Below are 11,513 nucleotides of genomic sequence, written 5' to 3'. Positions count from 1 at the left end.
TATGCTACGAGCATGTGTTCTTGATTTCGGTGGGAATTGGGATTCTCATCTTCCATTCATCGAGTTCTCCTACAACAATAGCTACCACTCTAGCATTGATGTGGCTCCTTTTAAAGCTCTTTACGGTCGTAAATGTCGTTCCCCGATTTGTTGGAACGAAATCGGTGAAGCTCAAATCACGGGACCCGAAATGGTCCAAGAAGCCACCGACGTCATTGATCAAATCCGTAAAAATCTCCTAACCGCTAGAAATCGTCAAAAGAGTTACGCCGACAAACGGCGAAAACCGATCAAATTTAATGTTGACGATCTTGTCCTTCTAAAAGTATCTCCTTGGAAGGGGGTAGTCCGTTTTGGAAAGAAGGGTAAACTAGCTCCTCGTTTCGTTAGTCCTTTTAAAACTCTTGAGCGTGTTGGGAAAGTAGCGTATCGACTTGAACTACCGCAAGAACTTGCCGGTGTTCATCCGACATTTCATGTTTCAAATCTCAAAAAGTGCCTAGCCGAGGGTAATCTTCATATACCCCTCGATGAAGTTCATGTTGATGAGTCTATGATTATGGTTGAACGACCCGTTGAGATTATGGATCGCAACGAGAAGAAAACCAAACGTAGTCGTATTCGGTTGGTAAAAGTTCGTTGGGAATCACGGCGTGGCACGGAGTTTACTTGGGAGCGAGAAGACGTAATGAAAGAGAAGTATCCACATTTGTTTGCATCATCGTCTTCATCTTAATTTCGGGACGAAATTTCCTAAAGTAGGGAATACTGTGACATTCGTCAATTTCGGGTCACTTTTGTTATGTAAACCCGACCCGTTTGTAACCCGAACATTTCAAATATATAAAATATTGGATATTGTCATTTAAAATATATAAAATATATAAAATATTGTTATTTTTATATTATGCATTGTTTGACCATTTAAACATACCCATTTTTATGCAAACCATAAAAGAATCTTTACCCTTCACTCCTTCCCTATATATACACACCCATCTTCTTCATTTTACTCTTGCTACATCTCCAAAAAACCCTCTCAAACTCCATAGATTCAAGGTTGTTATTTCTTATGTATTTTTTTGAAGTTTTGACTTCTCAAGTCAAACTAACTATAGTCTTTCATTCTAACTTGTTCATCTAACATTACTAACTCTTGAATATGGTGGTACAACATATATATAATACACACCCCTTGTTTCCTTTATTTGTTACTTCACCGACTTTGGTTGGTTAAGTTTCGAATGTCATAAGGCAAGGCTTCATGGAGGACTTTGTGTTCTTGATATATATTTACACACACATAACTTATTATACATATCACTTATGACTAACTTCTAACCCTTTAGTTTGTTCATCTTATTTACAAGTTCCATGGTGTGGGTTTGTATAAGACTAACCTCGGTTTAACCGAAACTAGTCCAAACCGGAAACCGAACTTTTGTTTACTAGTTTTGTTAAAATAGTTGTTTAAACATGTTTATTGCTAGATTTGAGTTTCAAAAATCATTTTTACAAGTTCTTTGATATTAAGCATATGGAATCCATCTATGAACTCGTTGGGAGATGGAAACCGAACTAAACCGAAACTTTTGCTTAAAAGACTTGTAGTTAACTTTTTTTGTTGTAAAATTTAAGTTTTCTTCATTTATAAACCAATATACAAGTTCTATGATATTTGGGCATGTAGAAACCATCTATGAACTATTTGTGAGATGGAGACCGAACTATACCGACTTTACTCGCTTAAGACACACAAGTGTGTTTTTAGTTATCAAGACTTGTATATTTCTTTAAAAAAAATAGTTTACAAACTGATTTTAATTATTTTTCCTAAGTACTTGGAATAGTTGGATCCAACTTGATCTCATAACATAGTTTGGACCGACAAAACCGAACACTCGCTTAACGTGCGTTGTTAGTTCTAAGCAATAGATCTACGTACTTGGTTAAGTGTTAGTATGTTTTAATGAGTTATCTCATAACAATTAATATTTTGGAAAGTTGACTTTGGGTTCGACCATTTGTCAAGACCCGAACCGACAACCCGAACACTCGTTAAAAACCCGTTTTAGTATCTTTAGCCTAATGGAACTTGCATTTTAGCATTTTCCCACCTTATTACTTAACATTGGTTAAGTAAATATTAAGGTTAGATACTTTAACCCGGTTTTGAGCAAAATTACATTTTTTAAAAGGGTTATTATTATAAATTCTTAAATAGTTACATTTTAAACCTTGAACTTTAATTGATTAGTTTTTGCAACAATTATTTTATTTAAAGATCTTCAAGACAACCTTTCTAAATCCAAGACTTTCTTTTATTTAGGCTTCATACGTTAAACTCGTCGTTCCGGCAAATCTCCAAATAATCAATCTTTCAAGTTTATTACTTGAACGTGAGTAACTTCATACCCCGTTTTCTATCTTTTATTTTGGGGGTGACATTTCAACTTATCTAAACTAAATGTTTTATACTTGGGGTCTTAAACCACAAACGTTGTTGTATACCTTACTTGAATAATTGCTCGATTTGGTGTTCTATGCTTATTTGACTATGTGTTTATCGCTTTTGGATGGTGGAACTATAAATCCTAGACCATTTGGCAACCCCTCATGGCAAGGTGTCATTAACGTAATGCAATTAACGATAACTATAAAATCCTAAACTATTTGGCAACCCCTTATAGTTGGGTGTCGCTAACTTGTTAGCAATAACTATTTATACAAGTTTATAGCTATTATTTATGGTTTTGTATACTAGTTTTGTGGCTTTTCATACTATATATCTATTGTTCAAACTTATGAATTGCTCACCAACCTTTGTGTTGATAAACTTTATTTTATGAAATGTTACAGGTTTGCATCTAGGTTGATTATGGAGTTCGGTGAAGAAAACATCACAAATACCGTCAGGATATTAGCAAAAATGAACAATATTTTATTTGCTATATTTTGTTATATTTTGTTGTATTTGAGTTATGAATATTTAGTTATGTGACATTTTCGATGTTGTGAAATGAAATGAGTTTATTAAATATTGTCGCTTTAAATAGTGTCATACGCTTATAAGCAATCGTTGCACCCCGGCATGTTCCGCCGCCTTTGGTCGGGGTGTGACAGCAGGCATCTTGACCAATCTCCAAACTTGAAGCTTCTTAAATTGTAACAATTCTTCCTGCATCGTTTCAACCCATGAGTTTTCCCTTAGGGCCATCCTGTAGTCCTTTGGTTCAACCTGTGAAATAAAACAAGCAAACAAACATCTCTTAATAGTACCGGATTTGCTTCTTGTTTGGATGCCGGCAGATGGAGAACCGATGATGTTCTCAGATGGATGACGTCTGTGAATGAGTGTCTGAGGGATGTCTTCAACAATGGTCACTGGTTCGGCTTAAAGGTTTACGGTGAGACTGTTAATGGGATGGAAGATACGAGGTGCACCTTCCATAACATCAGCAGTTGATTGAACAGAGTCGGTTTGTGTCACACCCTCAAAATCCACTAACGGAGATTTACCGTCAGAGGGTGTGAACTAATAGGATCGGAATCATTAGTTATAATCAAACCATAAAAACGTTTAAATGAAAATAAGTGCGGAAGCGTAAAAACCAATAGACAAAAGTTGCGTCACACAGGACGACTTAAAATCCAATGACAACAGTTTAAAATCAGTTTGCATAAACAAAAGCGTTTCAATCAATGCATGATCCTATACCGCGCGCCCGCCTCGGCTACCTGAGAATAACATACTAAAAGTGTCAACACGAGGTTGGTGAGTTCACAAGTTTATATAAAATACAGCGTTTAACGTGTTGCGTTTAGCGTTTTGCGTTTAGCGTTTTGCGTTTTGCGTTACCAGATAGTGTTATATCAATTATATATCTATAGGTAGCTAGCCTATAAAGCAAGTATTACTAAGTGTTCGACACCGAAGCTGACTGTTTATCAAGTGCCTTGCCACCAGGTCATCCAGACCATGGTAATGTGTTAGCCAAAATTACACCCACTCGACCTCCAGTCGAGTTTAGCGTTGGGTGGGGTTTGTCAAACCCAGTAGTACTACTCAACAGTGACTCGCTATTTTCCAATACTAAACGGTTCGATGTGTAGGACTTCAATTGTTTCGTTTGCCACTTAGCCTTTACAAGTGATATATAATTCACTAAACAAATCTTAAAAACGTTTTCGGAGTATGTTATCTCCCCCAAGTGAAAAGCGTTTAAAGAGTTTAAAAGGGGAAAGTGAAACTCACTGTTTGCGAAGAATTCCCAAAAACAAGTCACCAAGTGATGCGCGTCACAGAAAACTCTCACTAGCGTTCTATAACAACAAGGAGATTTTCTAAGAATCGGAACTATTATCGAGTCTCTAGACCCGGCACATAATTCCTAAGCACGAGATACGTTTCGTGTTTCGTTTGTGAATCGTGTGTGAATTAACAAACATACTTGTGATACGTTACACGTGTGAGTAACTACTTACGTGTCAAGTGTTAATAGTGTACGTATCTAGCAATTATTCCCCGCAAGGGAAATTTGGTCAAAACATAACAATTAACTAGCAACTAGCACTTTTCATGTATTTTCACAAAGTTAAGCGGCTAACTTTACCGAGACAGAATTCTACTTGAAAGATTATCCTATTCAACAGATCATATCATCTCAATTAATTCACCAAAAATCATCACAAAAGCATACATGTGTTAGGTTTCCAGAACATATTTTGTTGTATTTTTATTCCACATATATTTCTCACAATGATCAATTTACTACAGCAAACTCACAACAGTCAAATTCATGCGCAACAGAATGTTATTTGTAATTCCCGTTAAATAAAAAATCCAACAAATGCAAGACCAATTGGGTTAGGTTCTTAACTCAACAAGTTAACTTCCAGAAGTGGAACCAACCCATTTGGTCTTGTAGTTCATGAGATATAATATTTACAAAACAACCTAACAGCAGGTCTCACAATTCAGATTTGCACAACGTTTTTGTAAAATCATAAAGATTAACTTTTACTCGTCCAAAAATTACAAATTTATATTCCTTAGAAACTAGACTCAACCTAGTACACAGTAGTATTAATAATCTCGACTAATTCTCACATTCAAACCCCGTTACAGTCAATTGAACATCAACAACACAATCTGTCCAGAAACTGTTTACATCCAAAATCAACATATTAACCATCTATGGACCATAATCCGTTCATATGACATTCTAGACACCATAATCACTATCCATGCACATCAAATACACACCACATACATGATTAGGGTTTTACTTGAACTCAAAATCAAAGAAACAAGCAATTAACATGCAATAATCATCAATTCTAGTTATCAAATCAACAGTCAATACATAATTAACCATCATCTAATCAAAACAAGCCATATGAACACCATATATATAATTTTCAGATTCTAGGGTTTATAATTAACCCATTCAAACTCAAAATTAAGCATGTAAAATACATAGGATGGTTGTTTATACCTTCCTAGCACCTTAATCTTCGATTAAACTTGAAAGATCTTGTGTGTATGAGTGTGTGTGGTTGACGGCAGCCAAGAACAAGGGGGAGGGGGGGGGGCGATCGGTGTAGAGGGAGAGAGAGAGTGTTAGGGTTTTAGGTTAATATTATTATTTATAATAACATGTTACACTTTAGTCCCTCAATTTCTAGTTTGTACTTTTCTAGCTTATTTTAACTAGTTCTTGTTTCTTGTCTAGCATCACACATAATATAATCAAGTAACACATATGTTAACACATAATTATCACATAACTATTGTTTTGACGTTTTTCATTTATTCACTAATTGTTTGCGTCAACTCGTTTGCGTTTCGGTGCAATTCCCGAAAGACTACACATGTAGTAATTGTCAAGCGTCATTTAAAACCTTAGTTTAAATGTAATGAGATGTGCGTTACAGATCCAATGATCTTAAGTTTGAATTGACGGAGTTGAGTTAACGGGGTTAACCTGAAATTGACGAGTGTCACAGTTTGATCAACTCTGCTTTCTTGATTTATCGGTTCTTCCCAAAGTTCCTCACCATAAGGTACAATGATTGTGTTGATTGGAGTCGAAGCAGTGTTATCAGAATCAACAGTATCAGGTTCAACATGAGTAGCTATTTCAACAGTTTCATTTGCAGAGGGAGGTGTGGCAATAGATTCCACCACACTTGGAGCTACTTGAGGATCGAAAACTGGTTCAGTCTGATGTTGGGCAACATTGTCAGCAGACTGGAAGGAATCATCTGAGTCAGAATCTGATGCATCTTCAACTTCTACCAACTCAGTCGAGACAGCACTTTGTGAAGCGGCTTGAGGAGCTGCCAGAGGAGCAGGATTGTTTGCAATTTAATTATTAACTTGAGGAGGAGGTTGAAAAACAGGTGGAGCAGGCAACGGGGGCATGACAGACAAATCCACTTCTGACAAACTATTGACCAGTGTTTGCATCAACAAAGGGTCTTGTGATGAAGATGGAATTTGAGTACTAGCAGGATATGGAATAGACATGCCTCGAAACTGATTAAACAAACTGTCATAGTCAAACAACCAATCTGGTCCCGTGTGAGCGTCAGTAGGATTTTGTTCTTGCCAGTAAACATTGTAGGATTCCAAGATCAGCTTTGTTTTCTTGTTGTAGACTTGATAAGCAGTTTTGTTGGATGCATACCTAACAAAATAACACTCATCAGCGTTTTCAGCAAACTTAGGATCATGCTGAGCACCAGTATGGAGTAGGGTGCAAGGATATCCAAAGGTTTTGAAGTAGTTGACCAGCGGCTTTGTTTTGTAATAAACTTCATACAGGGTCTTCTTCCGACGCTTGTTGATAATCACACGGTTTTGGATGAAGCAGGTCGTATTGATGGCCTCTCCCCAAAAGAACAGAGGTAGTTTGGAGTCAGACAGCATTGTTCTTGCAGCTTCAATCAGTGTTCGGTTTCGTCTTTCAGGAACTCCATTTTGTTGAGGTGTGTAATGTGCACTGAATTGGCGTTCTATTCCATTGGAACTGCATAAGTCATCTACAGATCGGTTGCAGAATTCAGTTCCGTTGTCGCTTCGGATACACTTCACCTTCTTGTCAGTTTGTCTTTCCACCAAAGTTATAAACTTGATCAAAAACTGTGCGGTTTCATCCTTATGCCCTAAAAGGAAAGTCCAGCTGAAACGGGAAAAATCATCAGTAATCACAGGGCAATGGGTGCCATAGGAGTAATAGGACCAAACAAATCCATGTGTAACAGCTGAAGAACGGAATCTATGGAACTTATCGTCTTGGGTTTGTGAGGGAGCTTCCGTTGCTTGCATTTAGAGCATGAAAGACATTTTTCAATGCAAGAGAAAGATTTAACAGGCAATCCCCTCACATGTTCCCCTTTAACCAATTTGTTTAGATTCTTAAAATTGGCATGACCTAGACGACGATGCCATAGAGATGAGTCGTTCTCCGAGGCCTTAGATAATAAACAGGAAGCAACCTTACGTGAGTAAGAACTATTCATGTCTATCACATAAGAGTCATTGTGCCTCGGAGTACGCATCATAATCCATTCTTCTGGGACCTTAAAACCTGGTTTGAGAATCAAGCATTAATTCTCGGTGAATAGTGTGGAGTACTGTTTGTCACATATTTGAGAAACACTGAGAAGATTGTGGTTCAATTGTTCCGCCAAGTTGACATCTTCAAATGTCAGGACTCCATTTGACACTTTTCCTTGTTTTGAAGTATTTCCACCCATATCTCCAGCAAAAGAAACGTATCCGCCATCGAACGGTTTAATGTCAAACAGCAAGGATTCATCTCCTCTCATGTGTCGGGTACAGCCGCTATCTAAATACCATATACTATTTAAAGAACGTCTTGGCTGACCCTACACATTAGCAGTTTAATTAGATACAGGTTCCCGAGACTTAGTTGTCTCGGGAGGGTCAATGTCCTTTTCTCATTGTTGTTTATGAAGTTGTGGGACGTGTCAGAGTCAGAAGAGCAGTCCTTAGGATTCCATGCATGAGCAAGTTCCTGTTTTTAAAAGTTTTTCGAGACTGTCTCCTTCTTGGTTTTAAAACAACATCCTCAGATTTTTCAATCTTTAGATGTCTTTTCTGCTTTCTTTTTGATGAATTCTCAGACTTGTCGGTCTTTGAATTCCTTTTTGCTCTCTCCTTCTTGGTTATCCAAAAAGGAGGTTTTTCATTCTTTTTACTTTTGGATCTCACGTCCATTTCACTGGCAGAACTGTCAGGTTGATCATTTCTATTCCTTGAGCTTGGTTTAGCTCTAGATCTGAATTGATTAAACCGACTGTTCATTTTCCTTTTCATATCATGCCAGTTCTTGCAATGTCTTGCAAGGTGAGAAGGGTTACCACACACAAAACACAACTTTCTTCTATCTTCCCTGTAGAAACCGTCAGAATGATAATACATGGGTTGTGGCGAATACGGAGATGGTTGTACGGGAACAAACAAGCTGTCAGATCTATGACCCCGATCATAAAAAACATTTGTATAGAAAGAGTTAACATAATCTTGTGAATAGTAACCATAGTAGCTATTATCAAATTGATTGTATAGTTGAGGTTGATAATATTGATTTGTGGATTGATAAAAATTGTTTCTATGAGGTGGCACATATTTACCAGATGTACTTGCCTTTTCCTTTTCAAAACAATTTTCATTAATTTTAGTTTCCTCAACTTTACAATCTTTTGATGAGCAACTGGGTAGGTTAGTATTCACAGAGATCTTTTCATGCACAGTTCTATCAATAATGGTTTCATCAAAAATAGTTTCACAATCACTATATGAAATAGAAACTTCATTTTCATTTTCAAGAGGCGTGCCAACATGAACACTCTCATCAGATACATCATTGTTCAAAATATTTTTGGAAACAATATTATTACAGACAGGGTAGTTAATAGATGAATCAAAAAGCAAGTTTTTATCTCCAAAACCCATGTTTGTTTCCATACACCCACTTTCTTCTACACAACCTGCTACAGAAGATGAATCATTATTAGGATTAACTGAAGAATTAGCTGAAATAACAGTCTTGGGAGCTGCAGAAACAAATGTCTTTGATATGGGCACATGACCAATACCATAGACCATTTCTTCCTCAGGAGGAGAATTAAAATCAAGATGAGGAACACTAGTATAGTTATTGTTAAACGGTGGAGGTACAGCAGAACAATCATAACCTAAACCAGTCTTTAATCTTAATTCCATTTGTGACCCAATATGTTTATTCAGCTTTTCGGTGGCTAATTCAAAGTTTTCTATGGCAATCTTCTTTTGGGTTAACTCAGTTTCTAATTTAACAATTTTAGCGTTTAGTTCAACTACTTGATCTTCATGACGCTTCGCTAAATTTCTAGCAATTGAAACTTGTTCCCTAAGATCGGCCATATCATTACCATGAGTGTTAATTCTAATAGTGTAAATCTTAGCAGCCTTTTTAAGATCATCATTTTGAACTCTAATGCTTTCAATTTGTTCAAGAATTTTAGCATTATGGTTTCTATAGTGAAGAACTTTATAAATACATTCTTGAGAGCAAAGTTTGTGTACCTCGGGAATGAGCGAGGCAGGTGTAGGAATTCCATTGGGGTTGCTTGAAGAAGTACCAGCCTCATCAGTGAATGCCATCCCAGCAAAGTTCAGAGGATTCTTTAATTCTTCAAATTGATCCCCTTCCCAGTCAGGCACAGTTGACTCAACATTTCTAGTAACCATTGCCTTAGCGCTCGACTCGAAGTTCCCATTTGTTGAGTTTCCTTGATTTATCCTTGGGATCCTTTGCTTTGAGGAATAGTTTGGGATGATTCTCTTACCAAACTTCTTAGCACTCTCATTGTCAGACATTTCGGTGATCTTGATCTCTCCCACAGCCATTGGAGGATTCGTGCATTCACGATCGAAGTGACCTGGCTCCCCACAGTTGTAGCAACGAAGCTTATCTTTTTCAAAACCCAGATTCTTCCCATCATCCTTGAAGCTATTCTTCATAAAGTTTGTGGCACGATGAACGGCCATGGCCATCTGGTATTTGATATCCATTTTCTTGAGATCATACTTGTTCGTATCGTATATATTGTGTGTGTATGGAATACACCAAACAACCCTTCGTATCGTTATTAATGGAATGGTGTATAACACACCCACACTATATATTGTGTGTGTATGGAATACACCAAACAACCCTTTGCAAAACAATTATCCAAGTAACCAAAAACTTTCTCAACTCCCTTTCTTTCTTCAAAGTTTCGGCTCCACCATACCCACACACAAGATCCGAGATCTCGGTCCAACTAGTTGTTTCCGCCAACTAGTTGTGAGGTTGATCCAAGAACGACTAGTACTTAGTTTGTTGTGTTGTTTGATCCGGTTTCGAGACCTACAGGATCTGTATTAAGATGTGTGATCTAATGGTAAGTCAACTCTATATCGAAAACCCACTCACATCATGTATATTGGATACAAATACGAAAGACTCAATTAAACAAAACCGGGCCTTACAGATCCACTCTAGCACACTTAACTACGGAGTTCTTGTTTAGTCATCTAGAATTATTATGCGCATAATAACTCGGTAACATTTGACGTCCAATATTCCTTATGAACACCTTAAGGAGTGTTTAACAACGCACTTTAACTCAACAAATATAATAAGCATATTTATAGCTTTAACTCTAAATATTTGACCAAATCTAAGAGAATAAAAAACAACTCTTAGATCTTTTCGCCACCGTATTGTAACTAAGAACGCTTTTAGTCTCTAGTTTTGCTCGGATTCCCACTTTTAGTCCCTTTTTGGCTTTTTAAGTTATTTAGTTTCGTTTTAGTCCTATTTTCATCAATTCACTTAACTTCGTCAAATGTTGTTAACTTATACCCACTTTTGTGGTTCACATGATGCTTAATGTAATTTTTTGTTTCCCCTTTTATTTAACTTGATATGATATGAAATAATGGTATGATATCTTATCATATCATATCGTACCTTTTTCTTGTGATATCATATCATATCATACCGTACCGTATCGTATCGTATCATATACAGCGCACAACATTCGGGAAGGAAATCCCGCCACTACACCAATATCGTCCCATCACCTTTGGTGAAATCCCACCAAACTCTACTTTGTTTCCATCTTATCATGGATGGTTCAATTAAAGAAGACTGAGATCTTTGTGATCCCAGTTTGATCGATCATCACTAGTGGCCTTAGGGCGGGTGGGTTGTTCCTAGAACCGGTGATAACTTGGAGGCGTTTAAGAGCTCTGTACGGTTGGGTTGGGCCAGCCGGCGGTTGGGTCACCCGTACGGAATATCTAGGCATTCTATGTTTGTTGACAGTTAAAAAAAAGAATTAACATGCTAGATAGATGAGTAACAATGTAATTATTTCCACGGCATCACACAAGTTCCTTTCTAGTACTACTCGTCCAACAATTTCAACAATAATTCTTAACTTATAACAAG

This window comes from Bidens hawaiensis, unplaced genomic scaffold (assembly GCF_021521415.1).
Source record: "Bidens hawaiensis isolate Kalapana, Puna unplaced genomic scaffold, B.hawaiensis_p1.1 tig00010384_1, whole genome shotgun sequence".
Lineage (NCBI taxonomy): Eukaryota > Viridiplantae > Streptophyta > Magnoliopsida > Asterales > Asteraceae > Bidens > Bidens hawaiensis.
This window is presented reverse-complemented; position numbering follows the sequence as displayed.